The sequence below is a fragment of the Furipterus horrens genome, unplaced genomic scaffold (assembly GCF_987537825.1).
Source record: "Furipterus horrens unplaced genomic scaffold, mFurHor1.1.pri manual_scaffold_6, whole genome shotgun sequence".
In the NCBI taxonomy this organism is placed as follows: Eukaryota; Metazoa; Chordata; class Mammalia; order Chiroptera; family Furipteridae; genus Furipterus; species Furipterus horrens.
The window spans coordinates 76,239,874-76,267,161 of record NW_028327176.1 but is presented as its reverse complement, the minus strand read 5'-3'; the positions used below and the strand labels follow the sequence as shown (position 1 = coordinate 76,267,161).

Genomic DNA, 27,288 nt, shown 5'->3' with positions numbered 1-27,288 from the left:
ACACCAAGCCATTATTATATAAAATGTTAAAGGGACTTAAGAAAAAAAGATCAAAACTATGAACATTAAAATGAGAAGAAACTCGCAACTATCAACAACTGAATCTAAAAAAAATTGTTTTAATCCAATTAAAGCCCTGGCTGCTGTGGCTCAGTGCATTGAGCGTCGACCTGTGAGCCAAGTGTCGCTAGTTCAATTCCCAGTAAGGGCACATTACTAGGTTGCACGTCAGGTCCCCAGTTGGGGGCACGATTGAGGCAACCACATAGTGATGTTTCTCTCCCTCTCTTTCTACTTTCCCCTCTCTCTAAAAATAAAATAAACAAACAAATAAAATAAATTATTTTTTTAAAAATCCAACTAAGCAAACCAGAATAGGAACAGAATCATAAGTATGGGGATCATTTGGAGGGTTATCAGCTGGGAGAGGGAAGGGGAAGAAATGGGGAAATGGTGTAGGGATTAAAAAGCATAATTGGTAGGTACAAAATAGACAGGGGGATGTTAAATATAGTATAGAAAAGGGAGAAGCCAAAGATAATACAGGCACAACCCATGGGCATGAACTAAGGAGGGTGGGATTGCTGAAGAGAAGTTGGGATACTGGGCAGAGGGGAGCAAAAGGAAAAAAGTAGGACAACTGTAACAGCATAATCAATAAAATATAATTTTTAAAAAAGATACAGGGGAAACAAGCCTTATCAAAAATTTCCTGCCCTATGATAGCTGGCTCTCATAGATTTTAGGTCTTCTTTACATAACTCAGAAGTTCATTCTTTTCTATTTGGTACCTACTACTTTTCTTCCACTGTTCTCACAACTGCTGCAATAGCACCTCAATTTCTTTTCCTAAAGAAATGCCCAGTTTTCTGATGTTATGGCCACTCACAGGGAAAGGAGAAACAGACCGCTGCTGCACGTCCTTTAGAAGGCAGTGCTGTCCTTGGTATAACAGTTCACAAACGGGTTGTGTTTGGTTCCCTCAAATCTATAATGAAGTCTTTAAAAAAAATGTTTATTTAATTTATTAGGGTGGCATTGGTTAATAAAGTTATATATGTTTCAGGTATACAATTATATGAGCTCTGTCTGGAAAGTATCCAGCCATGTAATATGAAAAAGAGAGACATTTACTGAAGAAGATATAAGATACAAGAAACAGTATACATAGGACAATGATGCCTCAATTCCCTTCCAAGTAGGCACCTTGGGACCTCACACAGTTCTCCCAGCATCTCTATCACTGTTCAAAACACTGCAAAATCCTTTGTTGGGATCACCATCAGCTGCCCCATCGTATTTTCCTGAATCTCATTAACGATCTGAAATCTCTTCTCTTTCAAAGATGATTTTAGTTTTGGGAAAAGCCAGAAGTCACAGGGCACCAAATCTGGGCTGGAGGGGCACTGATCACCTGGGAGATTTCATGTTTTGCCAAAAAACTCTGCAGTAGATGTGATGCATGAGCAGGCGCATAGTCGTGATGAAGCTTCAAATCACCAGTTGCCCATAGCTGCTGCCATTTTTGTCATATTGCATATCTCAACTAATGAAGAACATTGAGGTAGTACTCCTTATTAATTGTTTGGCCCAGAGGGGCATACTCATGATGGACAACACCTTCCCAATCAAAAAAGTCAGTTAACATGGTCTTGATCTTGCTATGACTTTGCAGCACCTTCTTCAGGCATGGAGAACCAGCCAGCTTCCATTGGGAATGACTGGATCTTTGTTTCCAGATTATAGCCATAGACCCAAGATTCATCTCCAGTAATAACCTTCTTGAGGAAATCTGGTTCATTGCTAGCGGTTTGAATCAAGTCACAAGCAACTGCAACATGATGTTCCTTCTGCTCTGATAGAGAAGCCATGGAACAAATTTTACCACAACACATTTCATACCAAGATCCTGCATCAAAATCTCAGACACAGTAGTTTTTGGAATCCCCAGATCATCTTCTAGTTCTTGCACTGTCAGTCACTGATCTTTGTTGACTGTAGCCGTACGTGTTCAACGTTCTCAGGTGTTCTGCTTGTTGCAGGTCTTCTAGAAAATGGATCACTTTTAACAGGTTCACAACCATCTTTGAAGCATTTGTGCCACACTTTTATTTGTACTTCACTCATTGTATCATCTCCAAAAACCTTCTGAATCATTCCAATGGTTTCCACAGAGGGATGTTCAAGCTTAACACAAAATTTGTTGTAGATTTGCTGCTCAACTTGCTCTATCATTTTGAATGCGATGACCACATAGTACACATGCTCACTCAATAGCATCTACTGTTCCCACTGACTAGTACAGTGAAACCTTCATTGTTCATACATACATATTCCAGTACACTCTCCTTGGCTACTAGGTTATATTGATGTTTCGCAAACCTTTCTTGTTATATTAACAATGGCTGGACTTTTCCTGGACAGATATAATATAATACATCATCTGTATATTGTATTGTGTGTTCACCACCCAAAGACAAGTCTCCTTCTGTCACCATTTATCCCCCCTTTACCCTCTTCTTGTTTTAATGAAGTCTTAATAATTTCAGTGGTCCTAAATTATTTGTTGCTTTAATTATCTTTCCTTTTAATAAACCAAGGTCTTTCTCTTCTTTTGAATTCTTCTATCTCAAATCCAATTTCCTGTACTTTGAAAAATGAGGCCAAGAGTCATTGGCTATAGTAAAAAAAACCTTCAGCATTTTTACTGACTTTGTTAAATTCTTCCAAACTTACATTAGCAGGTAAGCCTACATAAGGAGCCATATCAAGATCATAGATGAGGTGAATCAAATGATTTATATGGTTACCAATAAGAATTTTTTTAGTTCCACTCAAATCCTCTCTCCTGAAATTCCAACCAAGCCTTTGGCATTTTCTACAATTACTTCTAAAGTCTCAGGATCATGATCACCAGGTTTGTCTAAATTCTCCCATAAAACCTGAAATATCTTAAAATTCAAAAATAATCTTATACCTTCTATTTAGTATGTCCAACAAATCTCACGTTCCTATATTTTAAATCTTTATAACCATTAAAAGTAGTAAAGAAAAGTACCACCAAAACATAAAACATAAAACTTATAGTGAGGTCTCTGTGTTCAGCATCTCTCTGCCAGTCAGTTGTGAATTGTTCCTCAGCATGCCTTGCTTCCCTGAGGGCATTTTTAAATTTTCACTTTTTAAATACTGGTTAATAACATTATCTAAGTTTCAAGTGTACAACATTATAAGTTGATATCTGTGTACACTATGAAATGTTTGTCACCCCCCTTCATCCATTTTACCCTCCCTCTACTCCCTTCTCCTCCCTAACCACCAATCTGTTGTCTGTATCTATGAGTTTGTTTCTGTTTTGTTCATTTGTTTCTTTTTGTTTCATATTCCACATGAGTGAAATTATAGTTTTTGTCCTTCTCCATCTGAACAATTTTACTCAGTATCAGGGATTTTTCTGTTTTGCTTTGTTTTGTTTTGTTTTAGCCATTTCAATAGATATGTTTTGGTGTCTCGTTGTGGCTTAAATATTCGTTCCCCTAATGACTAATGTTGTTGAACATCTTTTCAAATGCTTGTTTGCCTTTTATTTATCTTCTTTGGTAAAAAATATGTTTAGATTCTTTGTCCATTCATTTCTTACTGAGTTAATATATTTCTTGCTGTTGAGTTTTAAGAGCTCTTTATATATTCCTTTTTTAAGTATATTTTATTGATTATGTTATTACAGTAGTCCCAATTTCTTTTTTTATTTATTTTTTATTATTTTTCTATTACAGTTTTCCCACTTTTTCCCCCCATTGCTTCCCCCAACCCAGCCCACCCCCTCTCCCACAGTCAATCCCCACTCCGTTGTCCATGTCCATGAATTATTTATATTAGTTCCTTTACTAAATCTTTCCCTTACTTACCCTCCTTCTCTTCCTCCCTCCTCCCCCCTGATAATTGTTACTCTGTTCCTTGTTTACGTGCCTCTGGTTCAATTTTGCTCATTTGCTTATGTTGTTCATTAGTCTCCTGTATTAGGTGATATCATATGATATTTTTCTTTGATTCCATGGCTTATTTCGCTAAGCATAATCTCTCTAGTTCCATCCACGTTATCGCAAATGGCAGGAGTTTCTTCTTTCTTTCTGCTGCATAGTATTCCATTGTGTAAATGCACCAGTTTCTTAATCCACTCATCTACAGATGGGCACTTAGACTGTTTGCAGCACTTAGCTATCGTAAATAGCGCTGCTATGAACATAGGAATGCATAAGCTCTTTTGAATGGGATTTCAGGATTCTTTGGGTATAAGTCTATCAGTGGAATTGCTGGTTCAAAAGACAGTTCCATTTTTAGTTTTTGAGGAAATTCCATACTGTTTTCCATAGTGACTGCACCAGTCTTCATTCCCACCAGCAGTGCTCTAGGGTTCCCATTTCTCCTCATCCTAGTCAGCACATGTTGTTTGTTGATTTGTTGATGATGGCCATTCTGACCAGTGTGAAGAGGTATCTCATTGTGGTTTTTATTTGCATCTCTCTGATGCCTAGTGATGTTGAGCATTCTTTCATATGCCTATGGATCTTCTGTATGTCCTCCTTGGAGAAATGTTTGTTCAGGTCCTTTGCTCATTTTTTAATTGGGCTGGCTGTCTTGGTTTTGAGACGTGTACCTTTTTATATATTTGGGAGATCAATCCTTTGTCTGACGTATCATTGGCAAATATGTTTTCTCACATGGTTGGTTCCATTTTCATCTTGCTGATGTTTTCTTTGGCTGAGCAAAAACTCTTTAGTTTGATGTAGTCCTATTTGTTTATTCTTTCCTTTATTTCCCTTGCTTTAGAAGATGTATCGGTGAAAATATTGCTATGTGGGATATCTGAAGTATTCCTGCCTATTCATCTAGGAGTTTTATGTTGTCATGGCTTACATTTAAGTCTTTGATCTATCTTGAGTTAATTCTGGTGTTTGGTGTAAGTTGGTGGTCTAGTTTCATTTTTTTGCATGTCCCTGTCCAGTTCTCCCAGCACTATTTGTTTAAGAACCTCTTCTCACTTCATTTTATGTTCCTTCCCCCTTTGACAAATATTAGTTGACCATATAGACCTGGGTTTATTTCTGGGATCTCTATTCTGTTCCATTGATCTATATGTCTGTTCTTATGCCAGGCTGTTTTGATTACAGTGGCTTTATAGTATAATTTGATGTCAAGTATTGTGATTCCTCCTACTGTTTTCTTTTGTCTCAAGATTGCTGCGGCTATTCGGGGTCTTTTTTGGTTCCATATACATTTTTGAAGTGTTTATTCTAGGTCTGTGAAATATGTCACTGGTATTTTAATAGGGATTGCATTGAATCTATACATTGCTTTGAATAGTATGGACATTTTAATGCTGTTGATTCTTCCCATTCATGAACATGATATGTTTCCATTTATTTGTATCTTCTTTAATTTCTTTCTTCAGTGTTATGTAGTTTTCCAAGTACAGGTCTTTTACCTCTTTGGTTAAGTTTATTCCTAGGTAATTTATTTTTCTTGTTTCTATAGTAAATGAGATTTTTTTCTAGTTTCTATCTCTGATATTTTATTGTTGGTGTACAGAAATACCTTCGATTTCTGAATATTGACTTTGTACCCTGCTATTTTGCCAAATTCACTTATTATGTTGAGTAGTTTTTTTAGCGGAGTCTATAGGGTTTTCTATGTACACTATCATGTCATCTGCAAATAATGACCATTTTACTTCCTCTGTCCCAATTTGGATGCCTTTTATTTCTTTTTCTTGTCTGATTGCTGTGGCTAGGACCTCCAAGACTATGTTGAATAGGAGTGGGGAGAGTGGACATCCTTGTCTTGATCTTAATCTCAGGGGTAATGTTTCAATATTTGTCCATTGAGTATGATGTTGGCTTCAGGTTTCTCGTATATGGCCTTTATTATGTTGTGGTATGCTCCGTCTATTCCCATTTTGCTGAGTGTTTTTATCATAAATCATTGTTGTACTTTATCAAATGCTTTTTCAGCATCTATTGATGTGATCATGTGATTTTTGTCTTTCATTTTGTTTATGCGGTGTATTACATTTATTGATTTCTGAATATTAAACTATCATTGCATCTCTGGGATGTGTCCCACTTGATCGTGGTGTATGATCATTTTAATCTGTTACTGGATCCGATTTGCCAATATTTTGTTGAAGATTTTAGCATCTATGTTCATCAGCAATACTGGCCTGTAGTTTTCTTTCTTCGTTGTGTCTTGACCTGATTTTGGAATTAGGGTAATACTGGTTTCATAGAAAGAGTTTGGGAGTCCCCTCTCTTCTTGGATTTCTTGGAATAGTTTGAGATGGGTAGGCATTATTTCTTCCCTATATGTTTTGTAAAATTCACCTGTGAAGCCATCGAGTCCAGGGCTTTTGTGTGCTGGGAGTTTTTTGATTACTACTTCAATTTCACTAGTTGTTATTTGTCTGTTCAGGCTTTCTGCTTCTTCTTGATTCAATGTTGGAAGATTATATGTTTCTAAAAATTTGTTCATTTCATTGAGGTTGTCAAGTTTCTTGCCATACAGTTGTTTGTAATAATTTCTTACAATCCTTTGTATTTCTGCAGTATTGGTTGTGATTTCTCCTCTTTCGTTTCTGATTTTGTTTATTTGGGTCTTCTCTTTTTTTCTTGATGATCCTGGCTAAAGGCTTGTTGATTTTGTTTATGTTTTCAAAGAACAAGCTCCTACTTTTGTTGATCTTTTGAATTGTCAGTTTAGTCTCTATGTCATTTAATTCTGCTCTGATCTTGATGATTTCCTTCCTTCTACTCACTCTGGGCTGTTCGTTGTTGTTCCTTTAGTTCTTGTAGCTGTAGGGTTAGATATTTTATTTGAGGTTCTTCTAGCCTTTTTAGGTAGGCCTGTATTGCTATGAGCTTTCCTCTCATGACTGCTTTTGTTATGTCCCATAGATTTTGGGCTGTTTTGTGTTCATTATCATTGGTTTCCAGAAACTTCTTTATTTCTTCCTTGATGTCATTGTTAACCCATTCATTATTTAATATCATGTTATTCATTCTCCATGAATTTGAATGTCTTTGAGTTTTTTCCTTGAGGTTGATTTCTACTTTCAAGGCATTGTGATCTGAGAAGATGCTTGATATAATTTCAATTTTCTTGTATTTGTTGAGGTTTGTTTTGTGTCCTACCATGTAGTCTATCTTTGAAAATGTTCCGTGTGCACTTGAAAAGAATGTATATTTTGCTTCTTTGGGGTGAAAAGTTCTATATATTAATCGACTAAGTCCATTTGATCTAGAGTGTTGTTCGATGCCTCAATATCTTTGGTGTTTCTTCGCTTCGAAGATCTGTCCATTGTTGACAATGGAGTGTTAAAGTCCCCTACATGAGTGTGTTGCTATCGATATCTTTCTTGTAGTGCTCCAAGATTTTCCTTATATATTTGGGTGCTCCTATTTTGGGTGCATATATGTTTGGTGGATTGTTCCCTTAAGTATTATGAAATGTCCTTCTTTGTGTCTTTTTATGGCCTTTGCTGTGAAATCTGTTTTGTCTGATATAAGTATTGCTACCCCAGCTTTTTTTTCATGTCCATTTGCTTGGAATACTTTTTCCCATTCCTTCACTTTCAGTCTGTGTAAATCTTTTGTTTTGAGGTGCGTCCCTTGTAGACAGCATTTATGTGGGTCATATTTTCATATCCATTCTGCTACCCTATGTGTTTTGATTGGAGCACTTAATCCATACATTTAAGGTTATAATTGACAGGTATTTATTCATTTCCTTTTGTACCTGTGTTCCTCTTACTCTCTCTTTGTCCTCTTTTTCTTAAAGCATCCCTTTAGCATCTCTTGCAATGCTGGTTTGGTGGAGATGAATTCTTTTTGTCTTCCTTTGTCTGGGAAACTCCCTATTTCACCTTCCATTTTGAAAGAGAGTCTTGCTGGGAGAGTAGTCTTGGTTGTAGGCCTTTGTTTTTCATTGCTTGAAATATTTTTTACCATTCTCTTCTGGCGTGTCAATTGATAGCCTTATCGGAGCTCCCTTGTATATTATTTTATGTTTTTCTCTTGCTGCATTTATGATTCTCTCTTTGTCTTTGAATGTTGCCAATTTAATTATGATGTGTCTTGGAGCGGGCCTTTTTTGTTTCATCTTCATTGGGACCCTGTGTGCTTCCTGGACTTGCATGACTTTTTCTCTCATCAAGTTAGGAAAATTTTCTGTTATTACTTTTTCAATTAGGTTTTCTATCCCATGCTCCTCTTCTTCTCCTTCTTGTATCCCTATGATACGGATATTGTTTTGTTTCATGTTGTCCTGCAGTTCTCTTAAACGCTCTTCCTTCTTTTTCAGTCTTTTTTCATTTTGTTGCATTTCTGGGAATGTTTTTCTATGTTGTTCTCTAACTCACTGATCTGATCCTCTGCTTTGTTTAGCCTGCTTTTGATTGTTTCTACTGTGTTCTTCAGTTAAGAAATTGTATTCTTCATTTCTTCCTGGCTCTTATTGACAGTTTCTATGTCCTTTTTCATGCTGGTGTAGTTCTCAGTAAGTTCCTTGTAGCTTCTCTGGAGTTCTTTGTAGTTCCCCTGAAGTTTATTGTAGTTTTCTTTGTGTTTGTTGAGTTCATTGAGCTTCCTCATTACTATTGTTTTGAATTGCATGTCTGATAGTTTGCTTGCCTCTATTTCACCTATTTCTCCTTCTGAGAATTCCTCCTTTCCTTCTGGTGGGGTGTTATTCCTATTTGGTGGGGTATTATTCTGCCTTCCCATTTTGGGTGGCTGGTCTTGTTTGTTTCTGCTTCTTAGACTGATCTGCTTTTATTTTCTGCCTTTATGGTGTGATGTGGTAGGAATTTGTGTGATTCAGTGGTGCAGACTCCTTGATCTCCTTAACATGATGCTCTTGGGATGCCCTTTATACCTTTTATTTGGACTCTCTAGTAGAACTTGGTCTTGTTTGTTGTGTTGCTCTTTGTTGGGTCCTTCCCTTAAATTAACTGACTGAGACTCACTCTACCCACTTCTGACAATTGTTGAGCTGCCTCTGGCTGATGCCTCTTGGAGGGGAGTAGTCTGCTTATGAGATTTCTCCTGTAGCACTGAGGTTGAGTCTGCCCTGGGATCTGGTCTGCTGCTCCTCCATTTTTTTCTCCAGAACCAGTGTCCAAAATTTTCCAAACCTCCTCTAGTTCATTTCGCCTTCTTTCAGCTGCAGCCCAGGTCTAACATGGCGAGTATGTTTTTTCCTGCCAGCTGGCAGGTGGCTTGGGGCGGCAGGCGGGTGAGAACAAATGTTAATTTGAAAATGTTTTCTTCCATTGTGTGACTTGTCTTTTCATTCTCTTGTGTCCTCAGAACAAAAGTTTTAAATTTTAATAAAGTCCAATTTATTAATTTTTATTTTATGAATTATGTTTTAGATGTTGCAGCTAAAAACTTTTTCTAAGTCAGGATCATGAAGATTTTTAAATTCTGTTTTCATATAGTTTTATAGCTTTAGAATTCTGTCTTTGGTGCATTTTGACTTAATTTGCATGTAAGGTGAGGTACAGGTTGAGGTTCATTTATTTTGTACGTAGATGTCCAATTGTTCCAGCATCACTTGGTAATAAGATTCTAATTTCTCTATTGAATTGCCTTTTTTAAAATCTCTGTCATAAGTCATTTGACTATATTTGTGTATATCTCTATGCTGTTCCACTGATTTATTTGTTTTTTCACAATGTCATTTATATTGTCTTGATTACTGAAACTTTATAGTGTAAATCTCTATTATTTATTTATTTTAATTTAATAAGTTTCAGGTGTACAATACAGTGATTCAGCATTTTTATGTCTCATGATGTGATCACTACCTTAAGTCCAGTAATCATCTTTCACTATGCAAAATTATCACAACATTATTGGCTATGTTCCCCTTCACCTTTTTCACCCATCCCCCCTAACTCCCTCCCCTCTGGCAACTGTTGGTTTGTTGGTTTCTGTGAGTCTGATTTTGTTTTGCTTTGTTTGCTTGCTTTGTTTTTTCAGATTCCACATGTAAGTGAAATCATATGGTATTTGACTTTCTCTGACTTATTTCACTTAGCATAATACCTTCTAGGTCCTTTCATGTTGTCACAAATGACAAGATGTCATTCTTTGATATTGCTGAGTAATATTCCATTGTATGTATAGGGTAAGGCAAAAGTAGGTTTACAGTTGTTCATATGGAATATAATGACAATTAATAAATGAAAATACACGAATAAACTGTGTTTTGCATACTCACAATGGTCAACCTACTTTTGTCCCCCCTTTTATATACCACATGTTCTTGGTCAACTCATCTATTGATGAACATCTAGGCTGCTTCCATATCTTGGCTATTGTAAGTAATGCTTCAGTGAACATAGAGGTGCATATATCTTTTCAAATTAGTGTTTTGGATTTCTCTAAATAAATATTGAGAAGTGGAATTGTTGGGTTGTATAGTAGTTCTATTTTTAGTTTTTTGAGGAATCTCCATACTGTTTTCCACAGTGAATGCACCAATATACAGTCCTACCAATAGTATACAAGGGTTTCATTTTTCTCCACATCCTCACCAATACTTGTTATTTGTTGACTTTTTTATAATAGCCATTCTGACAAATGTAAGGAGATATCTCTTTGTGGTTTTGATTTGCATTTTCATGATGATTAGCAATGTTGAGCATCTTTCCATATGTCTACTGGCCATCTGTCTGTCTTCTTTGGAGAAATGTCTATTCATGTTTCTGCCTATTTTTAAATTGGATTTTTATTTTTATTTTTTGTTATTGAGTTGCATAGGTTCCTTGTATCACATTAGCGATATTAACTTTTCTTTGGATATATCATTTATGAATATGTTCTCTCATTCAGTAAGTTGTCTTTTCATTTTGTTGATAGTTTCCTTCACTGTGCAGAAACTTTTTAGTTTGATGTAGTCTCATTTATTTATTTTTGCTTTTGTTTCTTTTCCTAAAGCGTACCTACCCCAAAAGCTGCTGTTGAGACTTATTTTAGAGGGCTTACTCCCTATATTTCCTTCTAGGAGTTTCACGGTTTCAGGTCTTACATTTATGTCTTCAATCCAGTTTGAGATTATTTTTGTATATTGTATAAGAAAGTGGTCCACTTTTATTTTTTTGTACATATCTGTCCAGTTTTTCCAGCACCACTATTGAAGCAACTGTTATTTCTTCATTGTATATTCTGGCCTCTTTTGTCATAGTGTGAGTCCTCTGATTTTCTTTCCTTTTCTTTTAAAAAATATTGGGGGTCTGTTTTAATTATTTTGCCTTTCCATGTAACTTTTAGGTCCATGTAAATTTTGTCTATATCTATAAAACAGCCTGTTGGGAGATTGATTTGGATTACATTGAATCTCTACATCAGTTTGGTAAGAATCGACAGTAAAGTGGTCATACAGTGACAGAGTTGTGAATGGAGGTTCTCCATGTGAGTCAAACATGAGGTTTTCCTGGCCCTGTGTGCCAAGTTCAGGTCATGCCTCCACAGTCAGCCCTGGGCACTGGGTTGTTTTAAAGCTGATGAATGGCATTTGAAATAGGTGAGTAGTGAATTCATTTGGGAAGGCAGAAGAAGAGTTTGAAAACCTTTTCTGGGTGGCAGTGGTGTTTTGAGAACTTCTGACCTCTATGGGATGGTAGCACTGGTCACTGTGTGTGGCTTTGTACACATCTATTCTCTGCCTAACAACGGTGCCTTTACATGTTGCATCCCTTAAGCTCCTTCACCTTCTAACTTCCAGTTGGGTGCACAGGGGTCAAGGGGTATTTATTCCCCTTGCTCCCCACTTACCTCAGCATGGCTCTGTTCCTCTTCCTAGTTCATGGCAGGTGATCTCTCTTGCAGATCAGCTCTCTCCAGCTTGCCATAATTGCTCCTTCCTTGCCCTTTTCAGGCCTAGGGGAGGGTGGTAGCTTCCTACTATTCCTACTCCTGGTGCTCTACTGAGTTCCTGTCACCCAGCTCCTACCTCTGCAAATAGTCCCATTAGTGAACTCCCTTCAGTTAAACCCCATGAATATACCAACTGTTTCCTGCTGGGCTAGAACCAGTGCAGTTGTTAAGAAGCTGGAATAGGTTTAGGAAGTTCTTGTCCATTATTTGTTTGAGTAGCTCTCTGTTCTGTTCTCCCTCTCTTCTCCTTCTGGTATACCCGTTATTCTTATACTATTCTGATGGAGTCAGATAGTTCTTTAATTTGTTTTAAACTCTCAATTCTCTCTCTTCTCAGCCATAAGAAATGATGAAATACTGTACTACCATTTGCGACAACATGGATGGATCTTAAGAGTATCATGCTAAGTGAAATAAGTAAGATGGAAAAGGACAAGAATGATATGACTTCACTCATATGTGATATATAAAAGAGGAAGCAACAAACGAACAAAAACTCATAGATATAAACAACAATATGGTTGTTACCAGCGGGAACAAAGAGTTAGGTAAAGGGGGTCAAATATATGGTGATGGAAGCAGATTAAATTTTGTGTGGTGAGCGCACAGTGCAATATACAGATGATGTATTAGAAAATTATACTCCTAATTAATTTAATTTAAAATGCAAAAAGAAAGAAGAAAAGAGAGAGAGAGAAAAAAGGTTGAATAGGATAAAGACTGTAAAATAACATGGGCAGGAGCACTGCCTGAGTAGGGGGTTGCTTTATTGTGTGTTTGCTGAACCACATTTCACAGACTGTTTCATATACAATCTGTGAGGTGGCTCAGGTAATTCATAAACACCCTTAAGCTCTGACAGGGTCCTGCCCTAGGTCACAAAGCTAGTGGGCATTAAAACCCTGGTTTTTACTTCAAATCCAGTGCTATCTTCTTTAGAGAGCATAAAATCAGACTAATATCTAAATTGAAAGGTCTGTGAATAGAAAAATAAAACAAGTATTTAATTCTCGATTTCTCCCTAGTAATAGCGTATAACTGATATTTCACTTACTTCTTTCTAAAGCTTTTGGCTTCAACTTCTGGCCTCCTGTGGTTATTCTTTTATCCTGTTTAAAAAATATTTCCTGCAGTTCCATTATTTCTTGTTTGATATACTGTGCATAGTTATATATTCTTACTAATGCAGCATCAAAATATTTGTACCAGCTGGGTCCTTCCAAGCGACTTCTCTTAGAAAATATTGCCTTTGTTGTTTTCACTATAAAAGAGAGGTTTGTCTGCAGCTACCCTACTTAATTCAGTTGGACTGTATTTTTTCAATAGCTGAACATTTCAAAGAAAGTGAAATAGTAAATTAATTAATTAATATTTGTAAGTCAAGTTCATGATACTAGCACTGCCTATGAACCAAATAAACCAAGTCACTTTAAAAGAGTTCTTAATGTTTGACTACTTATTTTTTTATAACTCTCTACAATCAAAAACAATAAATTCAAGAAATTTAAGTTTATTCTTGAACTGGAAATCTATAATTTAGTCATCAGCAGGTAATTAGTATGTTAACATGATTATAATGTGTGTCAATTTGCTTGGTTAGTCACTAAACCATCCTATAATTCTAATGCATTTTTAAGGGCTAAGTAATTCATCTTAAAATTGATTGCTAGTGTAACATTTCAGCACCTGTAATTAAAGAATGGAGAAAATATTCCTAAACTGTAAAGCCTTAGGTAGTGAAGTAAGCATTCTCATTCAAAAGGTCTTCCTCAGTTTTTTCTGGAAAAGGCAGTTAAAGGAACTGCTCTTTTGAATGTGTGTGCAGAGTTCTGCTATGAGATGTACAAATATTTTGGATATAATGGCATCTTGACTTTCTTTTGATATTCTGGTTCATTCCACATGGAACAATGGCATTCTTGGTAACACTTGCATGAGCCAACTGTTGGGAAAGAGTTAGTTTTTAAAACCCTTTAGAGTGATTGATAAAGGACAATGGTTCTCAACCGGGGATGATTTTGCCCACCAGGGGACATTTGGCAATATCTAGAGACAATTTTGATAGCATGACTCAGGAGGGGTGCTATTGGCATCCTTGAATAGACTCAAGAGAGGCTGCTAAATATTCTTCGGTGCCCAGAACAGCCCCTCACAACAAAGAACGATCTAGTCCTGGTATAGGGACTTGACAATGACAGAGGGCTCGTGCTTTCCTTGAACGTTGACTCTGATCCAGCCTCCTGAGGAAATGTCAGAAACCAGATTATAACTACACAACAACTAGTATATGGCAACATCAGATCTTACAGCCTCTCACTTCTCTCCTCCAAGCAGGCCAAGCCTGGGGATCCTTCCTGATCTGTACTCCAGTCTCAGGGATGCTCACTGGCTCATCAGGTCAGGAAGCTAAGTGCTTTAGGCTTTTTTTCTTGTAACTTGTTCTGAAAGGTCAAAACAGGCATATTTTCAGCTGACTAAAATCAAAGAAGTATTTCCTTTTGGGTTTCTAAACATTTTTCTTTCCTCCTTAAACAAAAAGATGTTTTTAAAATTCTCCATTGAGCTTCAGTGTCTGCCATTGTCCTTTATGTTACAGATACAAAGAAAGCAGGCTGATTGGTGGGGAATTATTTTCCCAATAGAGAAATCCTTAACTATGATACCTCTCCAAAGGAAATAACAGTCATTTAAAAATGTTTTAGATAACTGAAAAAAATTGAAGGCATAGAAAAGCCCTGGACTGACTGATAAATTTGAGGTTCTCATTTGTAGGGGACGGTGAAAGCTGAAGTTAAAAAAGGAAGGCCAACTCACTTGGTCGGGATCAGGTACTTGCAAGGTCTTGCCTGATTGTCTACATTTGCTGATGGGTCAGGTATTTGCAAGGTCTTGCCTGACTGAATACGTCTGCAACATGTAACCTTTTGATAACAAAAGCGGGAGCCATGGGGGCTGGAAACAAAGCAGGAGCAGGGAACATCCTGACTATTAGATTGAAGCAGGAGCTACTTGCAAGATAGCTGAGAACACTCCGACTACAGCTTTCTCAGGAGTTTCTCATCAGTTTCGTTTCTTAGAAGTTTCATTCGTTAGTTTTACCTTCTGACTGCTGATGTCAGTAGCTGATGTAACGGAACATTATAAATAAACTTGGTGGATTCAGGCCGGTGTCATTGTCTCTCCATCTGAGGGCACTGGACCACATGACCCCCTAGGTTTGCATTAATTTTGTGTCTTGTGTCTGTGTTTTTCTTTTAATCTCCAGGTCGTCCCCCTCACTGGTACCTTAGGTTTTAACATTGAGCTGCATGGGTCGTGGCGCTCATTTGCAAAGCCTCCTCTTGTTTACGAGGAAGTGAGAAGAGCAGGCTCATTCCCAGGAAAGAGCCAGTCTTGACTTATGCAGTGGGGATTGAGTTGTCTCTCTCCATTGACTTTGCACAGCCTTGGCCACAAAGCTTCTCTCTGGTGCCTCCAAAACAGCACATCAGAGCCATAAAAATCTATAAGAAAACATTTGCAAAGCACTTTGGGCTCCCTAGAGGAAGAATCTTGAAGGAGATGGAAGTTGTATCATTATTTACACTAGATTCTGCCCTCATGAAACAGAAAGGAACACGCTGGGCAGAGTGCTTTGTGATGACTTCATCTTTTCCAGAGCTAATCACTATTAGTAGCTAATATAGTTTCATTGGAGAGCTTGTCGCATAGCTCATATTACCAGCTTGATTGTTTTGTCTGGGTCCCTCTTTTTGAAGAAGGCAAATGAATTTTGAAAAGACATATCATAATCCCTCAATTAATGACTAGAAATTTTCAGTTTTATACACTTTACTCAATTTTCAGGAAGCATTTCATTTGTAATATCTTTATAGATGTCCCTGATGTGTAAGAATGTTTGCGAGTACAAAGATAGATATAAACTTGGAATAGTATAATCTGCTAGAAATCTTTTAAGATCTCATCTTATTTGATCCTTAATATATTAGTTATTAGAAATTTACTGAACACCTTCTTTTAAATTTTTTTATTTATTGATTTCAGAGAGAGGAGAAGGGAGAGAGAGAAATCAATTCGTTGTCCCATTTATTTATGCATTTAATGGTTGATTCTTGTATGTGCTCTGACCAGGGATCGAACCTGCACCCTTGGCCTATCGGGATAACTCTAACCAACTTAGCTACCTGTCTAGGGATAACACCTTCTTTTATATGGAAGTAATCAAAACAAACTACAAGATTCAAGACACACATTGAACCAAACAAAGTACACATAGATAAGAAATAGGAGAAATACTACTTATATGATGAAATTTTATAGCAAATGATATATTTGCTAGGAATACAGGCAGTTGTGCTGGTGGGATTCTCCTTTGACTAGTGATTTCAGTATGGACAGAAAAGATCTTGTACAGATTGCCTCCAAAGAACACAGCGGCTTTGATCAAAAATAGCTACAGCACAACTACAGCAGCAAAGTAAACACCTGTGGCCTTTAACAAGCAGGAGGCAGGCTCCGGGCATGGAGGCCAGCCAGTGGATAGGCTAGGGCAGGTGATGTTCTACTTAGCTTGGGCTGAGGCCAAGGGTCATAGAGATGTCTCTGCTGGCTGCTTAAGGAAGCTGTGTTTAGCAGTCACATGAGTCAAGAAAGTAAAGGGAAAGACAGTCTTCCTCAAGAAACTGGGCATTCATCACATGATCAAAAGAGAGTCACAGAAAAATTTACCAATTCATCAACAGATTATTGTGATCCTAAATTCTTCGTGTTCTTTCTTGTTGCTTTTATCACCCTGTCACTGACCCTGGTATATGTAAGGTCTCTGATTATCTGCAATGAATTAAGGATTTCTTACTTTTCCATACATAGTGACTTGAAAGTTAACATGAGTTGAACTTCTCAGTCGTCAAAGTCGTAAGAACGGTGTCACTCAGAGAACCATGAGGAGGCAGCGAGCAGAGAAAAGAAGTTTATTTGAGGGAATTAGCAAGCGGGGAGGAAGCCATACAGTGAATGGCCCGACTTCAGGGTCATAGGGAAGGAGGGCTGTTTTACAGGGGGAAGAAAAAACAAACTATTGAATTCAGTCATTATCTCACAGCTGTGAGTCTAGGGCTGATCAAGGCCAAATGGAGCTCGGGTTGTGAGAAACGCTCACAATAAAAACTGGGACACAGGACTTGAGCAGTAAAGCGAGGCCTTTATTCACGAGTCTGCAGAGTCGGGCGCACCCTCACAGCCAGGAGAATGTGCACGCCAAGTAGACAAAGATGGCTGGTTTTATAGTCCTGAAATTGCCACCCTAAAGTGAAATTGATTAGCTTCCTGGCCCTAAAATGAGAGTGATCAGCTTCCCCGCCCTAACTCAATTAGCTCCCCTACCCCTCTACTTCTTCCCATTTCTCCATTACTGGTTACTCCGGAGTTACAATCTAACTCGATTGTCTAAATGCCCCTATTGTGATTTGTGAATATGCTAATGCTGTCAACTGCCTTCTCAGAGATCCTCTAATTACATCTGCCCTTGAAACCCTTTAATTACATTTGCCCTTTGTTACTAATGACTTTCTCCTGGTTTGGGAGTCACTCTATCCTTGTTTCTTATAATCCCCCCCTGTCTCTTTTGGAAAATTGACTACTCAAACCATTCTATTTATCCCTTCAAATCTAAGGAGGATTTCTCGACTTTCTTCCTCATAGTTAGGATTCCCCTTGGCCTCTAGGAGGAGGAGATTATGAAAAGTTGCTGGCATCTGTTTAGTTAAGGCAGTCTCAGTTAGTCTTTGAACCAGACCTCTGACGCATGGAATAATACAACAGCCTAAAGCTGTGAGGACGCCTGCTACCACTACGAGGGATACGAGAGCTGATGAGATCATTCCTTTCCAGTTGCCAAACCAATTTTCTAACCATCCTGTTATGGGATTGTCAATACCTGAGTTTTCTGCTAGTTTATTTGCTAAGGTAGTTAGTCCCTGTAGAGCCTTAGTGATAGATCCATCAGGGGCTGTATTATTAGGGATAAAGGTGCAACACTGTCCCCCGAGCATTGCACATACACCTCCCTTTTCTGCCAACATCATATCCAGTGCCATCCTGTTCTCCTAAGCCATTTGACTGGTGGCATCTAATTGTTGAGCAATTCCTTCTATAGTATTCCTACTATAATTGATAAACCTCTGTTGGTTATAATAAATATAGTTTATCCAATCCACATTTTTATTAATGGTTGACCACCAGAAGAGCACTGACTCAAACCCTGCTGTTCTCTGATTTCTAGCTTTAAACTCATCTGGAATTCCTCTGGGGGCCCCAATGGCATCAATACAGATATGAGGATCAAAGGTCCACCAGGTGCCATTGACCTCTTTTTCCTAACAGGGGCAGTCTGGATCAGTTTTGGAAATGCTAGGGTAAATGGGATAGCCAATTGAACCAGGGCACAGGTTCCACTTCACCTGTCAGGTAGGATTTTCCAGAGACTCCTTTGCCCACAATACCACCAGACATCTGCTCTGGGGATTCGTAGGGGAATATAGTTGCCGGCCCCACTGTGAAGGTGGTTTGCATTTCTGGTATGAGTGCATGTTAGGAGTTCTCCCACAAGGGTACCCGAATTCGCTTCCCGCCTAGAGAGGCAAGAAGAGTAAGTAGTTCATGGGCCCCACTGAGTATGGAGGGAGGGATTGAGTTTCATTACTCCTTATAGAGGGAAAGAGGAGAGACAAGCTTCTGCAAGTCTCATTTCCCCATGCATTCTCATCCTGGTAGAGAGCAAGCATACAGGCCATTCCTGAGGGGTCAGAGTCCCAGCCTAGTGGAAATGGTACGGCCTGTGCCTGGGGTCTCCCTGTGGTGCAAGCATAACAGTTGCTTTTATTCAGGGATTTAACGGTAAATTTGACCCATTCTACCAAAGCATTTGCGTCTCCGTACCCAGTCTCTATCTCTAAGGTTTCTCTGAGATCTAACACTTTAAAAACTTTTACCTTGGCTGGATCATTCTGGGGCCTTTTCTGAGGTGTTTCTGAGGTCTGGGTGGGGGCAGTTAGATTTTCTAGGGAAGGAGTAGTTGTTCACTAAGTGAAGACCTAGCCACCCTACTGGATCTACACTAGATACATCAGCTCCTAGGCTATAAACTCTGGTAGCCACATGGGGTTCCTGACTTAAGGCCTGTGGCTGGTTCAGTGTTAGAAGAAGAGGATTGCACTGGAGAGGCTGGCTATTCAGGGGAGGAGCTCCTTTGCTGAAAGTTATTTTAGGCAGGAGCAGTTTTACTCGCTCAGGGGGAGCGGCCATTTGCCCACTAGGGTTTGCTGGCCACCAAATATCCTCCCATGTAGGACAAGGGCCGTTCCCTAAATATATAAGAACCCCATTGTTTTCTAGATAGGGACAGAGATACTTCTCCTGGGATGAGAGCCAGAACTGGATCTTGCTCTTCACTCCCAACAACTCCCCCATTTCTTCTACTAGTGTTCTCCACATGCCACTACAGCCAGCATGGAGCCAGTCATTGAGCTCCATGATAAGAAGAGAGTCAGAGTTTACCATGCAGCAGCCTCTTTCTGGTCTTCAAAAGGGCAAAGGTGGAGTCCAAACTTTCTTTGTGTCTCTTTTAACCAAAGTAACAGTTGCTCAATACATATTGATTATACCATTAGGATCTAAATTATGATACTGTTTCACAAAGCCACAATAATTAACAAAGTTTGATGATGGCAGATGAATAGACAGACAATTTACTGGAATAATATAGACAGTCCTAAAGTAGCCCCAAATACTTAAGGGAATTTAATATATGATAACTGAAAAGCAGTGAGGAAATGATGGATTCATTAATAAATGGTTGGGACAACTGAAAAGAAAAAGTTATAATTCAAAATCAAATTCATTCCAAATGACTTGGAGATTTATATACAAAAATGTCTTTCAATATGAGAGAATGTTTTTAAAAAGAATATTTAGAGGCAGAAGGTCCTTCTAAACAATACCTAAAATCCAAAGGCCATAAGAATAAAATACTAATACATGGATTACATTAAAAATTCCAGAGTATAAAATGTAAAAAAGAAAGTTAGAAACCACGAACTGGAGAAAGAAATACTTGCAATGCATATAACAAGTATCTAATTGTTCAACGGAAAATCATTAGTTGACCAATAAGAAAAAAAATCTTAGAAAATGTGCAAAGGACATGAATAAACAATTTTTCTTTTAAAGAAAGAAAAAAATCAAATGAGTAGATACTTCTCCAAAGAGGACATACACATGGCCAATAGACATATGAAAGGATGCTCAGTGTCACTAGCCATCAGAGAGATGCAAATTAAAACCACAATGAGATACCACTTCACATCTGTCAGAATGGCTATCAAATAAATTCACAAACAGCTAGTGCTGGCAAGGATATGGGGAAAAGGGAACCCTAATGCTCTGTTGGTGGGAATGCAGACTTGTGCAGCCACTGTGGAAAACAGTATGGAATTTCCTTTAAAAATCTAAATGGAACTGCCTTTTGATCCAGCAGTTCCACTACTGGGATTGTACTCTAAGAATCCCAAAACACGAATTCAAAAGAACCAAGGCACCCCTATGTTCATAGCAGCATTATTTGCAATAACCAAGTACTTGAAACAGCTAAGTGCCCATCAGTAAATGAGTGGATCAAATATGGTCTCACCTATGGTAACCTAATGAACAAAACAAAAAAAGGAGCAAAATAGAACCAGAGGCATGGAAACAAGGAACAGACTGACAGTGACCAGAGGAGATGGGGATAACAGGGGAAAGAAGGGGAGGGTTCTAGTCAAGGAACATGTATAAATGACCCATGGACATGGACAACAGAGTAGGGATTGACTCTGGGAGTGTGTGTGGGGGGGCAACTGTAATAGAACCCCTCAAAAATTATTTTTTAAAGAAAATCAGTTGTTCAAGAACCTTTCCAGGTTAAAACGTCTGTGATTTTATTCAGCCAAGGAAATATTTCTCTGCTTCTCCTTTATTTATCCATTAAAATCTTAGGTAATGGAATTTAAAATATTTGGAGAATTAACTAGATTTGAGTCCTTCAAAGCTTCACATTTTATCAGAAGATAAATAATGACAGACTTCAGTAATGGGGGGAAAAGAACAAATGTCTTGGGAAGTTTGAAGATCTCGGTGTCTGTCCATGATTCTCTTTCCTCTTAGCATTAAGCCCTCCCTAAGTAGAACCACACCACATTTCCTGATCTCTGAAACTCATCCCGGTTCTTTACATATGGCTTCATTTGAGGGGCGGATTCATGTTTCATGCTTGTAATCTCTGACTCAGCCCCATGCAATGACTTCCCTGGTAAAGGCCTTTTATAAATCCAATTATTTATTTTATAAGTTCTTCTATTTTATGAGCAGCTGGGACAGCATGGATGAGGTTGCTTATTAGTTTTGATGGCAAAGCAAAGAAAAGCTCCCTGCGTTCTTATGGGTACTTTCCTCCCCCTTTCTTCTTTGGTGGTTTTGCCATGTTCTATCTTTTTTGTATGGTCAATAAAATCCAAGATCAAAATATTTTTGAAATGGCATAGGCGTTTACAAAGTAAAGCTTGACAGCAAAGGGGCTCCTGATATGATGGAGCTAAGAAAGAATCTAGTTTCCAAAGATTGGTTTGTCACTACTCAAAAAGAAAAGAAAACTTTAATCCAAATAAAGTTGATTCCCAGGGTTTGACTCATGTATTTTCAGTGAAGTAGCCTAGTGTTCAAGGTCTCAGGAGGGAGAAGAGCTCCACAGACCTGAACTATATCACCCTGGGCTCTGAGAGGATGATGCAGACCCCTGAAGCACAACAAGGAACATTTTCTCTACTTTGAAAAGAGAAAAATGTTCTCTTTTGAAGTAATGTGTGCTTCTCCTTAGGCCCCAATTCCCTTAGTTCAATGCCAGCACTTTTCCTGTGTTTATTGTCTTTTTTAACTTTAACATTTAGGCCATAAAACCTACTGTTGAAGGACATGAACTGTGTCCTATCCATCTTTGTGTCACCTGTTGTTAGTCCAATATAAGGTACCTGGAAATCTCTTTAGAAATGTAAAATACTTATGTCTGGCTCTGTTTTCTAATATTGTCATATTGGAAAAAAATACATGAGCAGAATAGAATTTGAGCACAGTTAGACTCCTTATAATTTCCAGGTGTTAATTAGAAAGCAAAAGTTCCTCACTCAGATCACTGGATTCTGTAGAAAAAATTTAGCCTGTCTACAATCAAGTCATGTAACTATGTTAGAACAACAACAAAATACTTGTTGCTCCTTAATGAGGGGAGGTACAGTCTTTCATGGAAGTAGTTCCTCTTCATCCATTTATTAAAGTTTCATTGAGCACCTACTGTGCACCAGGAACTCTGCTGGGTTCTGACGACATAAAGTTAAGTAAGACATAGAGGGGGGTGATAAATTAGAGTTAAATATTTAGGAGTTTTTTAAAAATGCCCAGTTAAATTCAAACTTGTAAATTTACTTTAGAATATTTATAATATAGTATGAGCCCCACACAATGTGTAAAACATACTTAAATTAAAAATTATTTCTTGTTTATCTGAAATTCAAATTTAACAGGGCATTTCTATTTTATTCTGTATCACAGTGGCAACCACTGTAATGGTCACATGAACATATTGTTGTTTGAGTTCAGGGGAGAGAACCTAATTCTGCATGGACAAGTCAGAAAAAATTCCTCAGTGATATTCAAACAGCAGGTATTAACTCACTTGATCTCTCATAAGAGTCACTATTCTCTCATTTGCAGATAAGAAAACTGAGAGCCAGAGGTTATGTGACTTGCCCAAGGTCACTTAGCTAGTAAATGACTCTGTCAGACAGTCCTATTTTTTTTATTTTTGATTTACTTATTGTTTTTCTATTACAGTTGTCCCATTTTTCCCCAATTGCTTCCCCCCACCCAGCCCACCCCTTCTCCCACAGTCAATCCCCACCTCGTTGTACATGTCCATGGGTTATTTAAACTAGTTCTTTACCAAACCCTTCCCCTACTTACCCCCTTTCTCTCCCTTCCCCCCTCCCCCCTGGTGACTATTACTCTGTTCCTTGTTTCCATGCCTCTGGTTCAATTTTGCTCATTTGTTCATGTTGTTCATTAGTCTTCTGCATTAGGTGATATCACATGGTATTTTTCTTTCATTGCCTGGCTTATTTTGCTAAGCATATTTCTTTCTAGTTCCATCCATGTTATCACAAATGGAAGGAGATCCTATTTTCTTTCTGCTGCATAGTATTCCATTGTGTAAATGTACCACAATTTTTTGATCCACTCATCTACAGATGAGTACTTAGGCTGTTTCCAGCACTTCGCTATTGTAAATAGTGCTGCTATGAACATCCTCCATTTATGATAAAAAACACTCAACAAAATGGGAATAGTCAACATCATACTCAATGGACAAAAACTGAAAGCATCCCTGAGATCAGGAACAAGACAAGGATGTCCACTCTCCCCACTTCTATTCAACATAGTCTTGGAGGTCCTAGCCACAGCAATCGAACAAGAAAAAAAATAAAAGCCATCCAAATTGGAAAAGAGGCAGTAAAACGGTCATTATTTGCAGATGACATGATAGTGTACATAGAAAACCCTACAGCTCCACTAAAAAATGACTCGACATAATAAGTGAATTTGGTAAAATAGCAGGGTACAAAGTCAATATTCAGAAATCGAAGGCATTTCTGTACACCAACAATAAAATACCAGAGATAGAAACTAGAAAAAAATCTCATTTACTATAGAAACAAGAAAAATAAACTACCTAGGAATAAACTTAACCAAAGAGATAAGAGACCTGTACTCAGAAAACTACATAACACTGAAGAAAGAAATTAAGGAAGATACAAATAAATGGAAGCATATACCATGTTCATGGATGGGAAGAATCAACATCATTGAAATGTTCATACTGCCCAAAGCAATTTATAGATTCAATGCAATCCCTATTAAAATACCAGTGACATATTTCACAGACCTAGAACAAATACTTCAAAAATGTGTATGGAATCAAAAAAGACCCCGAATAGCCACAGCAATCTTGAGACAGAGGAACACAGTAGGAGGAATCACAATATCTGACATCAAACTACACTACAAGGCCACTGTAATCAAAACAGTCTGGTACTGGCACAAAATCAGGCATATAGATCAGTGGAACAGAATAGAGATCCCAGAAATAAACCCAGGTCTATATGGTCAACTAATATTCGACAAAGAGGGAAGGAACATAAAATGGAGTGAGAAGAGCCTCTTCAACAAATGGTGCTGGTAGAACTGGACAGGGACATGCGAAAAAATGAAACTAGACCACCAACTTACACCACACACCAGACAGTCCTATTTTTTAGCCAACATTTAACCACTATGCTCTACTTATATTGCTGCTCCAAATGACCCATCAGAATAATGTGTTTATGTTCTTTGCTATTCAAAACATTTTTGTATCTATTAGCTTAAATCTCTCATGTAACACACAGAGAGACTAAGAAACTCAGTACTGAGATGTCCCAACCTTCGATCAATGAGATTTATGTATCCACTCAGCGCATATTTCCTGAGCAGCAAATGTCCCATAGCAACATTGTAAGACTTGTTTGCTGTTATCCAACTCCCCCCATCACCACCCACCCATATAAGTTGGGACACGGAGAGTAGGTAAATTTCCTTTAATAACAAATTTGTTATCTGAGCCATGCCTGGGACTCCTAGACCAAGTCCCAAGCCTACAACAGAAAGTAGTTTTGCCTGGTGGGTGCCTATTTTTCTTTCAATAAACTACAGACAAATGGAGTGTGAGCACAATAGAGTCTGTCAGGCACCCTCACCCCAGCTGCCCAGGCGTGGGCTGCTTAGAGATAATAATTAGATATACACACACAGCGCACTGACCGTTATATAAGCATTGATGTCATATTTTGGCTAGTAGCCAGCTTTGTCTATGCATAGTATATAAGGGGCAGAACCCCCATGGGAGCGTTGTGCAGCGAGCGGTGAGGTTTGTGCAGCAAGTGGTGAGTTGCACCGCAAGAGGTGAGATGTGCTCGGCGAGTGGAGGGAGCACAGTTGGCGGTCGACTGGTGGTTCAACGCACACACGTGGTGGAGGGCAAGCATGAATGCTGTAATATCTGTAATAAAAGCATGTCAGAAATCCCATCTTTACCTTGCATATTTTTCTGGTTGCCAGACAAAAAAAATCTGCATTGGTTCCCTGACATTGAGGTAAATCAAAACTATGACATGGAGAGCTTCCAAAAAAAAAAAAAAAAATGACCTTCCCATCGGGAGAAAGCATGGTACAGGACATGGGTGTAACCCTTGAGTGGCCATCAGGTTCCCCTGGGAGACTTGTTAAAATGCAGGTGGCTGGGCCCCACCCTCAGAGTTTCTGATGCAGCAGGTCTAAGGTGGCCCTGAGAATTTGCATTTCTAACAAATTCTCAGGGGATACTGATGCTTCTGGCCCATGGGCCATATTGTGAGTGAGAATCACTAGCACAGGGAATCAGATCTGTGAGATCTGAAAGCCCTGGGCCTGGTTCCCCACTTTTAGCTGTGTGAATTTGGCCATAGCCTAATTAAGTCTCAGCTTCTTCATCTTATTGGTGTTTGGGGCCTTTCTGAGGATTAAATGGCATAAAGTTAATATTTATCTCTCTGTCTTTTCTTCTTTGGGATAACACAGCTGGGCTCCTGTGGAGGCACATGGAAGTAGTGGGTTGCCTATCTTGACTGATTTGCCTGCCTTTCTCCCCTGAGGGAAGGAGCCATGTTGACAAGGTCCCTGACTGACAAGTGGTGGGGAAAGTAGAGGAATTTTATTTGGCCTGATTCTTAGCCCAGAGAGTCCCATGGTGGCTGGGGGTGCACCTGTGTGCCTGCAGGAAGGCCCTGGGAAGTATGGCACCACACTCTTGTCTTTGGGTTTCTTGGAGCAGATTCTGAAACGGTGCAAACCATTGTTTTCTGAGGTGATATGAGGGAACCTGATAGGAGGGTAGGGCAGAGAGGCCAGGCAGGGAAGTCGGCCGTTGGAGCACAGAAGAGCTCAGGAGCCACTTATCACCACTGGTGGGAGGAGCTGCTGGAATGCTGCCTGGCAATCATTCTTGTCACCCTCAACCACTGATGACACCGGAGCCTTCCCAACAACACTTGAGTCCAAGCAGATCATCGGAATTCAGCATTTTCTGCACTCTACTTTTGTGCTGTTGCCTGATTTTTCCCTCAGCTGTCAGCACCTCTCACATTCCCTTGCTTGCCAGACTCAGCTTTTCCCCAAAGATTGATAATTCATCTCGCACCTACTGCTGTGCTCCATGTTATGATTCTGGAATAGCTGTCTCAGAGATCTCAGTGGGTGGCTTCTCCTCTGGTCTATCAGGCCATCAGGGAGGACCAGGGCACCCCTGCAGCAGCCACATCCCACCCAATGCATCACATCATTTCCATGGGGCACTGGCACGACTCCCCAGAGGCTCTTTATTATTTGTTGAAATAAAGTACATACATATATACTTCATTCTTTTTTCATCACCATAGTCTGTTTATTTCAATTGAAAATGGTACCACAGCTTTGACTAAGTAATGTTGTTATGAAGATTTATGTACAATTTTTTTTGTGTTTGGATATGATTTCATGTCTATTGGGCATAAGCCTGAGAGCGAAATTGCTGGGTCATACAGTAACTCTATGTTTAACTTGTTTTTTCCAAACTGTTTTTCCAAAGCTGTGGCACCATTTTCACATTCCCACTAGCATGGCATGAGGGCTCTAATTTCTAATACAGGGTTGGCAAAAGTATGTTTATAGTGCTCACATAGAAAAAGACATGCATGCTATAATTATTATGATAGTTTCATTTACTCAACACAAGGTCACAGTGGTACAGTAAACCTACCTTTGCCCATCCCCATATTTCCACATCTTCCCCAATATTTCTTATTTTCTGTCTTTTTGATCAGAGCCATCATAATGCATGTGAACTGGTATCTCATTGTGGTTTGGCTTTGCATTTCTCTTATCACTACTGATGGTGATCAACTTTTCATGTGCTTAATGTCCATTTGTACATATTCTCTGGAAAAAAATGTCCATTCAAATCCTTATTACACTTTTGAATTTGATTGTTTCTCATTTATTTTAGAGTTGTAAGAGTTTCTTATATATTTGTTATAAAAGTCTCTTACCAGATAAGATTTGCAAATATTTTCTGTCATTCTTTGAGTTACCTTTTTACTTTTATGATGGTATGCTTTGCAGCACAAATATTTCTTAAATTATATTTTATTGATTATGCTGT

At 38.6% G+C, this 27,288-nt stretch overlaps 1 pseudogene; it reads right to left on the bottom strand.

Annotated features, from left to right (window-relative positions):
- Positions 1 to 742: 742 nt before the first annotated feature.
- The window catches only part of LOC150006570 (CCA tRNA nucleotidyltransferase 1, mitochondrial-like), a 41,213-nt pseudogene continuing 14,667 nt past the window's right edge, over positions 743 to 27,288 (bottom strand).